The 17,208-nt window shown below is 44.4% G+C and overlaps 1 pseudogene; it reads right to left on the bottom strand.

The window, feature by feature from the left end:
* Positions 1–17,208, bottom strand: part of LOC115323485 — a 39,181-nt pseudogene that overhangs the window by 9,369 nt on the left and 12,604 nt on the right.

The following is a 17,208-nucleotide window of genomic DNA, read 5'->3' as shown; positions in this document are numbered from 1 at the left end:
TCGAAGATGAAATAGTTCAATAAACTTTGTGAACTTGTCGATGACCACGAGAAGATATCTGTGGTGGCGTTTTGATATAGGTAATGGCCCAATTATATCTACGCTCAGGTGTGCCATAGGTTCCTCTGCCCAGGTACTGTCCATTAGTCCCCCCGGCTTTTGACGACGAGACTTCAAAGTCTGACAGGACGGGCAAGATCGCACATAGCGGGAAACGTCAGACCTCATACCGATCCAAAAATACCTCTCCGCGACCCGCTTCAGAGTCTTGAAGTACCCCAAGTGTCCGCTTAAAGGGTTATCGTGTGACAACTGCAGTACCGTTTGGCGTATTTGTTTTGGAATCCAGATGAGCTTTCTTTCCCCTGAAACCTTAAGTAGCTGTCCGTCATGATCGATTTCACTATCATCAGAAACATGTTGTATTCGACGTGCTTCTGTTTCGTCGGTAGGCAGAGTTCGGTCTTGGAGGTAGCGAATTACCTCGGAGATTTCAGGATCTTTCTGTTGTTCATCAGCGAGCTGGGATGCATTGAGGAGCAGTGATATGTCCGTCTCCTCCACTGTGGCATTTTCCTCGAACCGAAGTCGGTGTTCTGGCTCCACCGTCTCTATGGGGAACCACTCATCGGTTTCGGTGTCCAGTGCTTCCGACGGCGGTCCCGTGACGGTATCAGATGGGATGTTTGCTGCTCCTTGACGGTGTCTGATGAGGCAATCGAAACCTTGCAAGCGTAGCACCCATCGACGTACCCTGCTTGAGGTCTGTTCGGTGGTGAACATCCACTTGAGAGAAGCGTGGTCGGTGTGTACCTCAAACTTGGTATGTTCCAAATACGGCCTGAACTTGTCAATGGCCCAGACTACGGCCAAACACTCCCATTCTTGCACGGTGTAGTTCCTTTCAGCTGCGTTCAGAGATCGACTAATAAATGACACTGGCCGCAGTTGTCCCTCCGTGTCCTGCAAGAGGACTGCTGCGATGCCGGTGCCGCTCGCATCGGTCTCCACCACAAACGGTCGGTTGAGATCAGGGAGTGCAACCACCACCTCATTTGCCAGCATGGTTTTGAGCTGGTGAAATGCCATTTCTTGCTGGTTGCTCCAACGCCAGGGTACATTCTTCTGTAGAAGAATGGTCAAAGGACGGGCCACTTCAGAGAACTTTGGCAGGAAAGACCGGTAATACCCGGCCAATCCAAGAAATGCTTGAATATCCTTGACACTTTGGGGGGTTGGGTTGGGAGGATCGGTGATCTGTTCCCGATGGAGCGCTGAACCATCCGTTTGCTGCATCATCGTACGGAGAAAGTCTGGCGGCACGAAAAGCGGTCGATGAGACATCTTATTATCCCGGACGAGCCCCCACTTGTCAGGTTTCAACGTCTCTTAAACACTTGCTCTAAGACACCCGCAAATCATGGCCGCTCATTCCAACCGCCAGCACCAACTGCCCCCGAGCTACCACTTCTTTCTCCTCAACCCGGTGGCTCGGCTGTGCGTGGCAACGATCGACGAGTCTCGTCGGCCAACCCGATACCTTACAATATAACCCCTATCGGTCCTAGTCCTTCTTTAAAACTCCCTGTTTTACTCTTGCTATAATTACTGCTTTATTGTTTAGTGTAGCACAACAACTACGAATATGCATCACAGCATGTGCTCTAGAAGAGTATCATCCGAATTATGTGCAATGCGGAGTTCAACGCTCCCACATTACAACACTTCAAAAACCTTCAAATAGTCCCAATTACAGAGTATTACAACTATAAACTTCTTCTAACATATCAAGCGTCTGTAACGCAGAATAAACGTTTTTTTTTTATCAATCACCAATATTAAGCGGAGGGTGCGTGCAAATGCAAGCCGTTGCGTTGACACAGGGTCAACGCCTCGCTAAAGAGGAGACTATGGAATCCAGATGCTGCAGTTGTCGTTGTCTAATGCCATGAATATGCCCGCATAGATCTGGCACGGACTTCATAATTTTGAGCAGAAGAGATATTCGTTTTCTGATTCTTTAATGTGGTGGCCCGCGCTAGCGTGACTCAAAATTTTCTCTTTAATTTAGGTTTACTTTTCGTTTTGAGCGCGAGCACCGCGCCGCGTGCTCACGCTCTGGGGTAGCGCGTAATTGAAGAGTTCGATTCCCGATGCCGTAATGGTCTCAAGTTCCTAATCCTACTTTTATCTGTGCCTTTTATGTTTGGAACTTTGACCTTCAAGAAACGCTTGTAATGCATCTCAGGTCTTTTTTGGTTTAATGTTGTGTTCTGCTTCTATGTGAACTTTGCTGTACGGATCACGAGTCGGTAAAATAGTTTATCTTCTTGCTGGTGGGGATGACAAACTCTGTCGAGTGACAGCAGTCTGTTTTTCTCTCTCCCCCCTCTCTCGTGGAGAGAAAAAAGAAAGTTGTGAGTTGAAAGTTCAAATTAGATTTGTGATACTTCCTTGAAAATGTTTCATTCCACGGAATGTCCCAGAATGTTGGCCGCAGGATTAGCTTAGCCTATGATAGCAAATTCACAAAGGAAACGATCGCCGTGATTTTGCACTGTTTATACTGCTTGATGGGCTCCACTGGATTGGTAGTGTCGGCTATCTAGTTTAAGTATAATTAGCTTGGAATCTCTGGCTGGCTGCTGACGACCATCTGAGGAGTATGGTAAGCATAATGAACTAAGCATGACTCCACCAACTCTCACGATCTCAGTTTCCTGGATTAAGCATGACTCGCCTCCGACGGTTGCTTGCGAAATAAATTTGCTTTACTCCGCATGCGACACCGCCGACGATCGTCCGTAGACTCAGTATGCTGGACTACGTATAACATTCCGGCTATTTTAGGTTACGGACTAAGTATGACGGATCAGATATGAATCGCCACTAACGGTCTCCTGCGGCTATCATGCTGGACCAAGTTAACTCGCCTCCGACGGCTGCTTACACCCTAAGTTCGCTAAACTAATTCTGAATGCCCCACAAAAGGTTGCCTGTAGACTAAGTATGCTGGACAAAGTATGACTTTCCGCCGCCAGTCACCTGTGGAATAGGGATTATGGACTTAGTATTGCTCGCTGCCAACGGTCGCCGGTGAACGAAGTACTCTGGACTAGGTATGACCCACCTCCGGCTGTCGCCCGCGGTCTAAGTACAACGGTCGCTTGCGGGATTAGATTGCTGGGTTAAGTATGACCTGCAGCCGAAGGTCGTCTGTGGACGAAGTATGTTGTAATTAATGTGGCTCGGGCGCGACGGCCTGGCATGCTGGATGAAGTATAATTCGCCGGCGGCTATATACTGCGGCATAAGTATGCTGGAGAAGGTGTGACTGTGCGGACGGTTGAATGCGGACTGTGTATGTTTGACTGGGTAAAACTCGCCTCGCATATCGCCTGAAGGCAAAGTATGAATAGCCAAGTATGCTTAGCTTAGCATCCCTTCTCGCAGACAATCGCGTGCTACCGCTGACAAGGGTTAGGGGCAAGTCATAACAGTTCACTTGCTTATGCTTTTTCTCATCTCCTACTTGCGGCACCGAAGAAAAGACGCCGGATTAAAGGTCGCATGGCTTGATGTTAGCTCCATGGTAAATTTCGTTTGAAAGGATTGAAAGAGTTACAGAATTTCATGAAATCTAGCCCATAAAAACATTCTGTGTTACAAAATTGATGCAGCTTTTGTATTATATCAAACGCGATTAAATCTGGCAGCTTTCCAGGAACATTATTAGTGAAAACACTTAAGAAATAAGTTGTACGGCAATGATATCGTGGTTTTAATATCCTGTACATGCACTAATCACGACGTCAAGAGAGGACGTTTAGGACGAAGTCCTAGTGGACGACGTTAAGAACGACGTCTAAGACAACTTGTATGACTGCCTCAAGGGCGACCTCAACGATAACCGCTAGGATAACATCGAGGACATCAGGTCACGTCAGCTTAGGCGACCGGCGCTTCCGAGAACAGGCAACCGAAGTTAGCATGACCGGATCTTAGCCGATCAGAGCTCAAGCTTCAGCCACCATCGCCTGAGCCACGAGCACTTCAGCGTCACGCGTTACGAGGCGTCAAGAGGTATTTGGCATATAAGGCTACGGATGTCCGGCTGCCACCTACTTCGGATACAATAAAATCATTGAAAACTGCGTCTACGGAACGAGGTTCTAAACACAACATTGATACCAGTGGACCTTTTTAAAATTAATCTGCGCATGCGTACACCCCCTCCCCTGGCCTTGCTTCCAACTGTCGCAATTTTCGCGGGACAAAGCTCCGTTCGACCAACATGTCCAGCGGTAATTTTCGCGCATATTTTTTTTTGTTTAAATATACGCTAGTATGAGGCACAAACGCGAGCGAAGATCAATACAACATCACGATGCCAATGTAATTTGATGGAGAGAGGCAAGTTGGGCTGCCCTTCATTTGGAGTTTGAAGACTACTCCGCAGACGGCGCTCGTTACCGCAAAAAAGGTTCATGGTCACACTTAATTGTGCATCACTAATTGCCAAAACAACTAAGTTGTTTTGGCAATCTGCATTCATTTGATTGCTCTAGCTGCAAAAAAAAATAATTTAGTTACGTACCAAACATGCGGTGAACACCTTTGAAACAGCGAGTTGTGCTGTGATAAACACCCTGTACTCGGAGAAACACACTCGCATCAATGTTAACTTTCTTGATGCTGATTTTCGCAGTGACTATATCATCATTCACGTAAATTTCATACAACAAGGTTAAATTTTGGTCAATTATCAGTTTAAAAACTTTGTCGGCGGCGCCTGTGTTAAGAGTAAGGTTAGTCAATGACATTCATAGCCTTTACCATGATATGCACGACTGTGCTGCCGTGTCTCTTGAAATATCGTGTGAGAGGCATTTAATATTATTGGTTTGGAATATACATAATATAAAATATTCACTTGATATTAAATGCATCCATGTAAGAAGTAATATAGTGTCTGTGCCAATAAGGACATTCTTTGATTGCTAGTTCCTGTTTTTTTAAAGTGGATCTATCCACATCCCCGATCCATACACGCTAACACGTAAAAAACATCGGCTTTGTATCCGATATTTCAAAGACTAGCGCGTGCCTGCACGCTATTCCAAAGAAATAGTTTAAGGGAAAATGTGAAAGCACCACCAGTTGGTTGCATTTTTTTAGCATTGAAGTATCCGCGACATCTCGATGACAGCAATCTGTCGCGTACTGAGGAAACTGTTTGTTGAGAGGCTTGACTATTATATTTTCTTAAATATTTGTCTTTCTTTCTGATTTGTTTACGATAATTGACATTTTGAACAGAATTAGGCGAGAATACCATTTACCATTAGCTGTGCGCCAGGCCACACCATAGATGCTGGAATTTGAAGGCGGTTCTTCGCGGTGTTCAGGAAGGCAGATTGGCCGAATATACTTTGTAATATTGACCGGTTCTTTTAACTTCAGTAGTGCGAGGTCTTTCTGTAAAATATTTAGGTTAGTTATAACAAACACAAATTCAATTTTTTTTAACAAGAATACATACCATAAAAAAGGTACAGTTGTCCTGAAGGGGTACACAGACGTAATCCACTTCCATTCAAATGACCTGATCTTCCAGATCCTTTTGGATGACTGTTGTGTCACTTCTTTCTAGATGGACGTTTTTGCCTGTGTTTCGTTGACAATGTACGGCATATTTGGTTTTTTTCGTAGTTCCCAGGCGAACTGAAAGATAACCTGTAGTGTTCTTGTTCCTTGAAGCATTAGGGAAATTGAAGAAGAATGGTAAATATATGTATTTGATGCTGGAATGATGAAGTGAATGTCAAGAACAAAATCCGTCCACCATCTCAAATGATGTATAAAAAAACGGTTAGTGAGTTCACGAAGGCCTATCTTTCAGTCCTGATAACTACAGAATAGAAGAAACATGTACTATAGTAATTTACCGAGCGTTTCTTCTAAGACCGAAGAAAAAACTGCGGCACTACGTTGATAACAACTAAACTCCTCACACGTAGAAAATATATTTTTTGGGGTCAGTTGCTCTCGGAGGAATCATTAATCAATAGAGATTAATACAGCGAATTCTAACAAAATGGCTATCAATATCGCTAATAAACGTCGCGGTCAGATCACATTTTTAAACTGCTATTGTTTTTAGTATTCAGAGTTTTGCTTAAAGCAAGCAGTGAAAACCACACTGAGGCAGTTTTTGCACGTGAGTTGATCGACAAGGGAGACATATATATCCAACTAATCGTCACGATATGTAAAAAATAATAATTTAAATACAATTTCTGAATGAAATTAATAATTAGTGAAAATAGACATATGGTTTCAATTATAAACTTGCTGAGCGTCATCGAGAACCATTTCTTCATGAAATTTCAGGAGGTCCGTAGAAAGCGCTGATGTGAATTAGCTGCGCGACGTTGTCGTTATATATACCCTTGTTTCCGCGCTACTATTCGCGACTCCAAGTGAACAAACCACGGCTAGCGTTCCATATTCGAGCCCGCCCAGTGACGGTCTCGCGCTAATTAAAGTTTATGCAATGGGATTGTTTGTCGCGTGGTGGGGAAAGCACGAAGCTGTTCCGTCATGGCCTGAAAGCAGTGCTTTGAGTCGGCGATAGTATTGCACCTCTTACACGAACTGTAACCTTAACGCACCACCGATTTTCTCAGCTGCTTTAAATCTTGCTCACATTTAATGACTTGATGTTTTTGATGACGCTCAGCAAGCTTCTCATAAGAACTATGTTTCTTTGCAGTAGTTCCAAATTTATTTGACATATTTTAGTTAATTGCTCTACTTTTCGTGATACTTAGCCCCGAACATTGTGTTCCCTTGGTCGCCTAACACACCTACATCGAACAAGTTACTCTAAATTTGAGCTTTTCATCTCGTAACTATTATGTAAAAATTTCTTCTACCCCAACCCACCCCAAAAACGCTTTCGCGTCTAGCATTTGCGTCTGAAAAAGGCCTCTAGCTTTGACGCTCATTTTTGCGTGTTACATTTTTACCTTATCACCGTCGCCGAAAATGCATTCTACTAAATGTGCAAATATAGTATGATTTGTTAACGTTATCAACTGGGGCATTGATTTTCACGCATATGTTCAAGTCGCTATTATTCAAATGTGCCTTCTTCTAGGTGCGTGCTTAGGGAGCTCAAGCGTTTCATGTTATGCAAAACAAAATTCTAAGCACTAAATTGAATTGTGTTTTATATAAAAAAAGAAAAAAAACACTTTCGCAAAAAACATTGGATTCAGATCAGCAAAGCGTTCAACACGCCTCTCGCTCTCCTTCAAATTGACTTGTGCCGTGCTTTCCACCGAGTGGACCATAAATTCTTGTTCGAGATCCTAAAACGCTTCAACGCGCGAAACGTTCTTTTTGATTGGGTATGCTTATGCTACAATAACATATCTACCAAAATATTAGTAAACGAAAAAAACAAAAAAAAAACATGTGTAGCAATGGTCAGTCAGAAAGGGGTGCCCGTTGTACCCACTGCTATTTGCGCTCTACTTACAGCAACTGTGCAAGGCTATCCAAATGGATGAAGGAATCAAAGGGCTTCAACTGCTAACTAAACACCTGTCTAGGGACACAATCAGCAGTGTATGTCCAGCTTTTTTTACAGAAACGGTTCCGAATCACCCGGAGGAAAAGATGTCCTTATGCGATTGCGAAGCCTCCCTGTCTCATCAAAAACCAAAATCTTCTTTACCAGGTTTCACACAGAAACCCTGTCAGTAAACACTTGATTAGAAAACAAGGGCGTGTTCCTTCCGATCGAAACCAACTGCAGTTTCTGTGGTGACCAAGAGTCTCTTCCCCGTGTATTTCTGGACTGGAACGGTGCCGTCTGTTTCTTGGCCGATTTTCGCTATATTTTCTAATGTAACGTTGAGGGAAGCTGGGAATCTCTCAACTTTTAGTACTTTGCTGAGGAACTGAGAGCGGAGTTTGAGTCGTTGGTTGCGATTCCTCTCCACGCGCTACGGCCGGACACTGCATGAGACGGCAGCGCGTGTGCGGAAAACCGCGTGGCAGCTGTTTCAGGAGAGAGCAGAGTGAACACTGAGCGCAGTTAGCACAGCACCATATGATGTCAACAACGTCTGGATCAATATAAAGCAGCAATTAAAAAAAATCGTCTTGGCCCGCCACGAAAAGCTTCCTGGCACAAGATATGTTAGAATACGGGTGGATGAAGTGTTCTGATGTTTTTTTCTTTGTATGCTCAAAAGATTTCGTGATTTCCTTTATTTGTGCGCATGCCTAAGTAGTGTGTGCAACCAATGACATGACCGTGTGACTGGTATGTAATAAAAACAAACTTCTTTCACAGAAAGTTTTTAAAAAAAGAGAAAAACGCATAGTTGATATTGTGCTTGGCTCACAACCGACGGGTCTATGTTTGATCCCGCTCCACCTGAAATTATTCAATCTTTTTCTTTTTTCTTTTTTTTCTTGAGGCGATTGAATTTCTAAGCGACCGTTCCCGATTTTCCGATCCCACCGAAACCGGATTTTCTGCGACACGAGCTTTTAAACATATCGCTTTAAAGCCGAAGCGGGTCGCGAAATGCGCCACCGCTCATCTGCTAGCAGGTATTTTGAACAGGTAGAAGAACGAAATCAGCAATTTTACTACAAGTTGCGACACCTTGGGTTTTCGCACAGGTATGGCAGCCGTCAAAGCGGTAGAATCGTAATTCACTCACGTGCGGTAGTAACCCACTTATACATTTTTGATTAAAAAGATTGATCGCCGATCGGACTTACATCTGCGTCAATACTGTAGCTTTTTTTTAATATGACCCTGGCCCGGGGTGATAAATTTGAACATTTTTGTGAATGTCTCCAATAAGATTTTTTTTTTTTTTGCATGATTGTTTTTGTGTTTGTTTATGCGCAGTTACTTCGTGTATCTACCGCGTGTAAACTATTTAAAGGCCCTTTACACTGCCCGCAAAATAGGCTTCTCAATATTTCACGCTGCAATTTAATACAGAGGTACAAGCAGGAGGAGGATGTTAACAGTAAAATGAAATAAAAGAGGTTTACAATATCCCCTGTAAAGCCGAATAAGAGCTCAGCTCTCGAGGCGGAGGAGGAGATGGTACGGAGAGGGGGTTATGCCCCTCATCCATACCCTTATCTCCTCCTCGCCTGCTCCCCTCCCATTTAGCGGGACATTTTCGCGCTGAATGCCCCGCTAATTTACCGCGGAAACATTTCCCCGCTAAACTTAGCGCGCAATTTTTGATCCCTAAATTTAGCGGGAAATTGTTTCCGCTAAATTCAGCGGGTAGTTTTTTTGTTAAATTTAGTGGGGAAAGGTTTCCGGTAAATTTAGCGGGAAACGTTTTCTGCTAAATTTAGAGGGGGAATTTACCCATAATGCAACGCGCGTTGTCGCCACGACTGACGTCACTCGTGACCCTCGTGAAGTCCTACGTGACGTTACGTGTGACGCCATTATGGGAAACGTCCCATAATGCAACGCGCGCTTCGCCGACGGCGACGCCGACGCCGACGGTGACGGCGCTCAAGCCGGGAGCGGTCGAATAAAAACTGCGCTCTAAAACTAAAGGAATGCACTGACCTCGTTCAAAGGAAGAACAAAAAAAAAGATAGATACCTGTTCTGGGCAATTTACGCCGAAACATCGAAGACGATGCAGGTCTAGGGATAAGTGGTGCAAAAAGATAGCTTACGCCACGTCGAGGGAGCGTCGGCCGATTCCGGTTCTTTTGCGGGCCGGTCTACTATCACAAATCCAATCGTCCGGCCGTCCATAGGGAGGCTGAAGTGAGGGTGGGTGCAACTGCTAGATCGGCGATCACGGGACATGGACGCCATTTAATTGCTAAAGTTTGCTGGGAGTCTATGGGGCAAAGGGTCGTTTTCTTTCCTAACTCGGGTCATGAAAGCCCATTAAGGTGCTTGAATAATTTACACAAGGTATAAATGATTACTTTTCCATAGCCACCAGTTTTGTTGCGATAGGTTAAGTATTTTTTTAACGCGAAAAATGGTAAATTCCGCCATCTTGGACGTTGCTGCTTGTCTGGCAACTTTGCTTTCTCCGCTCGACGTTTGCAATTCTCGGAGCGAGACGGAAGCGAGAGAGGCTGCGCCAAGGCGCTCGTTGCTTGCAATGGGAGGCGAGAGGAGGAAAGGCGCATGGAGCAACAGAGTTGCAACAGAGCGGGCGCCTGTTCTCGTGCAGGCAACACTGGCGCATATCCTTTCTCGAATCCTCTCTCTCAGGCGCCGCCATTAAATTGCAAGCGCTCTCCAGGTTTCGAGTTGCGCCCACCCTCACTACAGCCTCCCTAGCCGTCCATGAAGCAGCGTGCGCCATCTGTCGGCAGCACCTATTCCTACGCGTGCATCGGCTCCGAAGTAGCGGCGTAGATTTCACAAAAAAGGTACCTGTTTTGTTTTCTTCTTTTCAACCTGATAAGTTTTTGTTTTTTTTCCAACTGTAACCGTTTATCTCTTTTGTGCCCCCCTGTAATCAATTGGAGCGCGATATGTTGAGGAACCGATTTTTTCGGGCCACCTAAAGTGTCTCAAAACGTTAGTTAACATACTATAGCAACCCTGCCTCAAGAAAAATCACGTCAATTTTACTTCTTTGTATTTTTGGAAAAATGTAATTACTTTAAATTTAAGCCATTGTTTTGGGCTACTTTAGTTTTTGACGCATCCGGTCCTGGTCTTCTTCTTGTTGCCTTTCTTTCATATATCTAACATTTCCAACACGCTCTAATTGCCCAACTGTACTCGTTTCTACCTCAAGAACCGTAGTAAAAAAGTCCGACTCTTCGCGGAGCATTACTAATGTCCCCATTTATGTGGAGAAGTAACATATATGCAGGTGCATTTTAGATGATATATCTGTTATCTCGTTTCAAACGCCAAAAGCATCGTTTTTTTCTCAACCAGCAAATTATTGTAAGAATTACTCCGCGCGGCATATTATCAATGCGCAAACATTACCTTTTTCTTTGGGTGGAAACAAGTATAGGGTCTAATTCTTAGAGTTCCTTGGAAATTAATTACCTCAGTTGTAGGTCAACTACGTCATTTAATAATATCAAAAATAGAGTACGGCTAGCCGTCAATGCTAATTTATTTCCCAAAATATTCGATCAAATTAGTGCACAATACGGACTACGGTTATCTGACTCATTCTACCTCTTGCGTCTTTTGCCGCTTACTCGATTTCTCATATATGCATCGGGCAACCGAATTAAATTCGGAAGCAAGCAAAGAGCGATCATGGTTCTCAAGGTTTAAGTTTAAAAAAAATGGTGATTGCACATTCGCATTTTTTTGTCGGCGGCCAAGGTGAACAATCGTAGTGGCACTACTGAAGCAGGCGACAAGGTACGCAAACAATAATCAACCCTGCCGTCCGCTCAGCTCGGGATTCATGCTTCTGGCGACCTTTCTTGAATCGCTTCCCACGAAACGAATAACAGTTTTCGGCAGACATATTTCTGCTTAATAAGACGCTGTGGCATAAGGCTGTGCGCGACAATACCCAGTACACCCCTGCCCTTTTGCCTTCGGTATACATTACGAAGCGCGAGGCCAGCACGAAGAACGCCAGACTCCCGCATCGTCTGCTCCGCGTGCCCTTAATTAACTTGTTTCGGCGCGCGTCGCCAGGGGGAGAAGTGGCGCTGCGTATGCGCGGCGAAACTACAGGGTATCACAAAAAAAAAACAATGTACACATTCTTTTTTACCGAAAAAATAAATTAGGCATCGCCGAACACTCATTCTCCGCCATAAGGCAGCGCCAGAGGTCACAACCAGATGCAAAAATTTCAGCCCGATCCGATACCTTATTCAAAAGTTATAAGTGATTTTCTGAAACTTTCAATGGGAAAATGGAGCCCATTTTCTCCCGTTATCGGTTTCTAGTGCCCATGGAGCCCCATGTATTCGAAAACTCCGTCAGCCGCCATTTTTCCATTGGAATTTAAAAAAAAAAATCACTTATAAATTTTGAATACGATATCAGATCGCGCTGAAACTTTGGCGTCAGGTTGTGGCCTCTAGCGCTACCTTTGGGCGGAGAATGAGCGTTCGGCGATGCCTAGTTTATTTTTTGCGGTAAAAAAGGAATCTGTGAATTTTTTTTCTGACACCCTGTAGAGGCGGAGAGCCCTTTCGAAACTGACGTAATGAAAACAGTACGGCGTTTCCTTTCAAACACCCGACCTCCGCCGTGCTTTGGCTAGGCACGCGTGGTCGAGGTGCACGTGACGCCTAAGCGCATCGAGGCTAGGAAGCTGGAGGTGGGACAACTGAAGCTCCTCCCTGCCGTTCTTAGCTTGTCAATGACCATCGAGTCAGACGTATAAAGGAGATGACGATATCAGGTGGCAATGCTGCCGTCTGCGTTTCTTATTTACCATTTCACACCCGCTCGGTCAGTTTGTGTTAATGGGGTTTTCAGGTAACTTTCGTTCATCCTTGGAAACGGGTGCTTTGTTGCCCAAGAGTCTCAAGTTATGTTTAATGCCATTTTGGTTATAATTTTGTACGTTTAATAAGCATAATAACAGAGCCAACCCTGAAGGGGATGGGGCTTCTCTAGACGCCTTTTACCTTATCCTTCTATACTTATATCAAAATTAAATAGTTATTTTTATTTTAACATTTGATTCATTTGAAAGTGGAAGGGAGAAAAGCTCTCGAGCATTAGTGTTGCATTTCGTTTTCAGGAAGATTTTATTAAACATACTAATTTGTTCCACAATACCATCTTGAGTCGTGCTCCTTATGACTAAAGACCTTTGAGAGACTAGGCGCAATGAGGTTGCATTGGAGCAACGTTAAAAACAATATATATATATATATATATATATATTATCGGTTTTAGAAGATGATATTTCATTCAAACTTTGCTGGTTTGTTCTCCGAGTTTTAAGCTACATTAGGCTTAAATTAACTTTTAGACGAACCAATTTTTGTTTTTGTTTCGGAAACGGACGATTTTCAATATTTTCATTTCGGGTAATAGACCACATTAAAAAAAAAAATCACACTTAAAATGTTTTTTACATTTGTTCGTTTGTGCGTGAATTCTTGGCTATTTGTAGACGCTTTGCAGCAGCTGTTCATTGGCGCCGCCATAACCTACCTTCAATTCAAGAACGCAGCTCATAGGCGCCCAGCGGCCTAGATGTCCCACTAAATTTAGCGGGAAATTGACATGGTGTTGAGGTCACGTGGTGTCAACTTTCCCGCCATATCTAGCGGAGAAACTGAATTTGTTCGTCGGTGATGTGACACGAAGTCATGCGACGTCATTCCCCCCCCCCCCCCCACAAATTTAAGGGGAAGCTGAATTGGTGTTGATGTCACGTGCCGTCTATTGTCCTAATAAATTTAGCGGGGAACTGTGGGAGAAGGGGAGGGTACGGAGGAGGGAAAAGGAGGGTCCGCAGAGGGAGGAGGGGAGGGTAAGGAGGTGAAGGAGGAAAGAGGAGAAGATGAGGAGAAGGGGAGAGGAGGAGGATGAGAAAAGGAGGAGGAGAAATGAAGGGGAGGAGGTGCAGCAGAGGAGGACGGAAGGGGGAGTTATGAAGGAGAAAAGGGTAGGAGAAGGAGAGGGCGTGGACGAAAAGGTGGGGCGTACCCTACCCTCCTCCTTTTCAAGAGCTGCGCTTTAATTTCCCCTTACAGAAATTTGTAAACGTTTTTCACTGTTTCTTTCGCCTTTCTCCGTTTACTTCACTTTAATATTGCCACAGCAGGTGAGGTAATTGTCATTTTAGATTCTAATGTGTCCTTCTGCCTAAAATTCTCCCTTGCGGAGGCTCGTGAACGAAGGTTTTATCGGCTCGACATCTCGTTAAGACAAGGAAAGGTCAGCAATGGATGCTGTAATCTGGCGCGTGTATGAAGCGTCTGTTATATTCTTGAGGATAAACCTTTAGGCCCACCTTATGATTTCTACTTTTTATAAATGAGTTTTTTGCTATATGTGCAGTATTTTTCATTTATTTAGAAACAACACTAATAACTATTGTATGAAAATACTTCTTTTAAAGTACGCTTTGCTTCCCTTACTACCAACACACATCAGTTTCGTTTTGATATATTGGCGTGTTGTTTAATATAACAGGTGAATATAAACATTTTGGGCCATTTTTAACGAATCTGCTTCCTTAAAAACACTTGGAAATGCGTGACAAAACACGCTGGATAATTCAGTAGAATATATAGGCCTTCTGAAGCGGTATTTGTTTCGCACCCTCGTTTCAAAGCTTTATGTAAACAAGTAGGGCTTTTACTTCGTTTAGGCCTGTTTTTTGTAAAATTCATGGTGTTATCAAATGAAATGTTGCAAAATATCTTGGAAGAGTTATGTTTACATCGCCGATATTAAAGAGGCTTCTGAGTTTTAGGATAAACCAAAAAATTACGCAAAACACCCGTCGTTAAATATAAGGTCAATTCGGATTGTTTCCGGTAAACACAAAACCTCAATATGCCTGTGCCCCCACCCAAAATAAAAACGTATTTTACAATTATGCTTAATCAGCACTTATGGTCAATGGTTCAGGGAAAAGGCCACCACAGTTTCTAATCTCGGATCATTGTAAGAAGGAGTCCTTTGGATTACATCGTCAAGGTTCATTCAGGATAACATGTCATTGTACTTTTAGGTCGCGTCAAAAGCCACTGTTTTGGTTCTTAGTTTGGGGCATTATATTGCCGCGCGCGCAGCTGGCCACGTTTGCTGCGCGCGCGTGTCCTAAAGGTTATCGCGCTTGCTTTCCACGCTGAAAGCCAGGGTCGATTTCTGGCCGCGGAGGCGCATTTTTGTTGACACTGGAATGTGATGTTCTGGTGAATTCGAGAACCGTCTTGGGCTGATTCGAGGTTAGAATGTTCCACGCGCCGAACCTTGTACGCCGAACGATCCAGAAAGCCACGAGGGTACATAAGGGATTCAGCAAGGCGAGCGGAGTCAGTCTCGCCCCAGCGTTCGACTCTCCTTCCACGCCGACTTCGACGCCCGCGACGCTCTATTATTATCATTTGTACTCTTTTATTTTTTTCACAAGTTCGCCACATTAAACGTTTATTTCTCCCTGTTTATTTTTTGTTTTAGTCACCACCCGGGACAATATCTTTGTTTTACAGGAAGGAGAGGTGGGGGGGGGGGGGGGGTGCTTTTGTAACATTGATTGCTGTCCACCATAGAGATTGCCCAAAATGGGCAAAAAGGGCAGCTGAAACTTCTCTTTTACAAACTTTACCACTTCACCTCGGTCGGCCACAAGTAGGTATATGGAATAGGGTGAGATGAATACAAGCTTCTCAGCAACGACTTCCGGGACTTTATTGCCTTTAAGGCATCGACGCTTATCGAAGCAAAACTTGTGTGCAACCCCTTTCTTTGTACGAATTAGTAAGAGCGACGGCATGGCAACAAAATGCACCTGAGAATATATTATGTTGCAAATGTCTTCCGATATGTAGATGATTTTCTGGTTTTGTTAGATGCTGATGCCTTGTCCTTCCTTTCGGCCACGACTCGACTTTTAGGCATTTTTAGTGATTGCCTCTGACTCATGCGTTGCCTGAGGCAGGATGTATCCGATTCTGGGATTTCATTTTCAATATTTGTCCAGGTCATGTTTGTGGAGGCTATGAACTGCGTGCTGGAAAGCCGCTGTTTTTCTTCGAGTCCGCTCCCTCAAGCATTGTTAAATGGGTGATTGCGAGGACTTGCTATACTTATGCGCTGCAGAGGTCTTGTTATCACAAAATCCAACATAGCTGTGACAAGAAAAGTGAACACCTCGTAGATCCTGGATTCTCCTCCCACATGTTAACAGCCGTCGCCGAGTCTCTGCTCAAGGATATCAATGGCAGACCTGTGACAAGTGAAGAACAGGTCAACAAATTGAAGGGAAAGAAGAAAGTTCGTTCTCATTCCCTATATTCACGGCTTGGCCCACAACCTGAAACGCATTGCGGGCAGTTGTGACGTCGACGTTTTATTTGCCGGACGAGTTGTCCAGGGTGTGCGGAACTGTTAACCCCTCTTCGAAAGAGGCCACGGCTTGCAACATCAGGCATCGGGGATCGCTTTGTCGCGTGTTCTGAGGGAGTGGTTAATTCTCTCCCTCTGACTTGTGGCAAGCGTTATGTTGGCCAGACGAGCCCTTGTTTCAATGACAGGTCAAAGGGATACTTCAACGAAATTTGAAATATTCCCGTCAGGCTCAAAATAGGTTGAATATGATCCACGATACTCGTAAATGTCAATCGCACGTTTGTATTTTGAGCCTGGTGGGCTGTATTGTTTGTTATAAACGGCCCACTCTGGGCAAGCACTCGGAGAAGGCCCAGCGGAGACCACGTGACATCCAACGCAATCGTGACGTAGGTCGTCTCAGGATGAGCAAAGCTAAGGCGAGGCTGACGTCGAGAGGATGGCCTAGTCGTTCCAGCCACCGAAGCGGCTGCTTTTGTAAGAATTTTGAGTGACGGGTTAATCTTCTGTAATCTTGTAGGGGGACAATAGCGACTTCTGCAACACACAAAAGGCATTTCCGGGAAGAGGGGAGTTCCTTCTGCCCCTCTTCTCTCGTCTTGGCCGGAGGCGAGACAACCTCCGTCACTAGCTGTCAAGGTTCCTAGACGGGCATTACAAACGAGGCGTTAGCGACATTTACCAGGTGCTCTTTGCTATTTGTTTAATTCGTTTTAAAAATCCCTTTCGTGACTTTTTTAACAAGATATTGGTATGTTCGATGTGATGCTGCTCCTTTGAACACATATAGACCAAAAAATGAGCGCCGAAATTTCGTTGTAGTATCCCTTTAAGAGAGCACGCTTACAGTGTCTCCACAACCGCGCTGTGTCATGTGGGCGTTCATTGTCGCGACTGTAGTTGCCTACCCGACTTCGAACGGTGTGAGGTTGTTCAGCGCCACACGGACCAGCTTACTCGTAAAACTCTGGAGGCTGTTGAGATAGCGAGGTTGGACGCTGCATGTGTAAGCAGTCCATCTGTGGCCATATCTAGCAAAGAGATTAGTTTTTTAGTCCTCTGGCTTGCTTGTTTTTTTTACACGTGCTCTGTATGGCTTTGAAATAGCGCCTTCTTATTTTTTTTTTTATTTTCTGTTCGTGACGTATT

This window comes from Ixodes scapularis, unplaced genomic scaffold, assembly GCF_016920785.2.
Source record: "Ixodes scapularis isolate PalLabHiFi unplaced genomic scaffold, ASM1692078v2 PGA_scaffold1__304_contigs__length_218370807, whole genome shotgun sequence".
NCBI lineage: Eukaryota > Metazoa > Arthropoda > Arachnida > Ixodida > Ixodidae > Ixodes > Ixodes scapularis.
The sequence above is the reverse complement of the archived record's forward strand: the minus strand, read 5'-3'. Positions and strand labels throughout refer to the sequence as shown.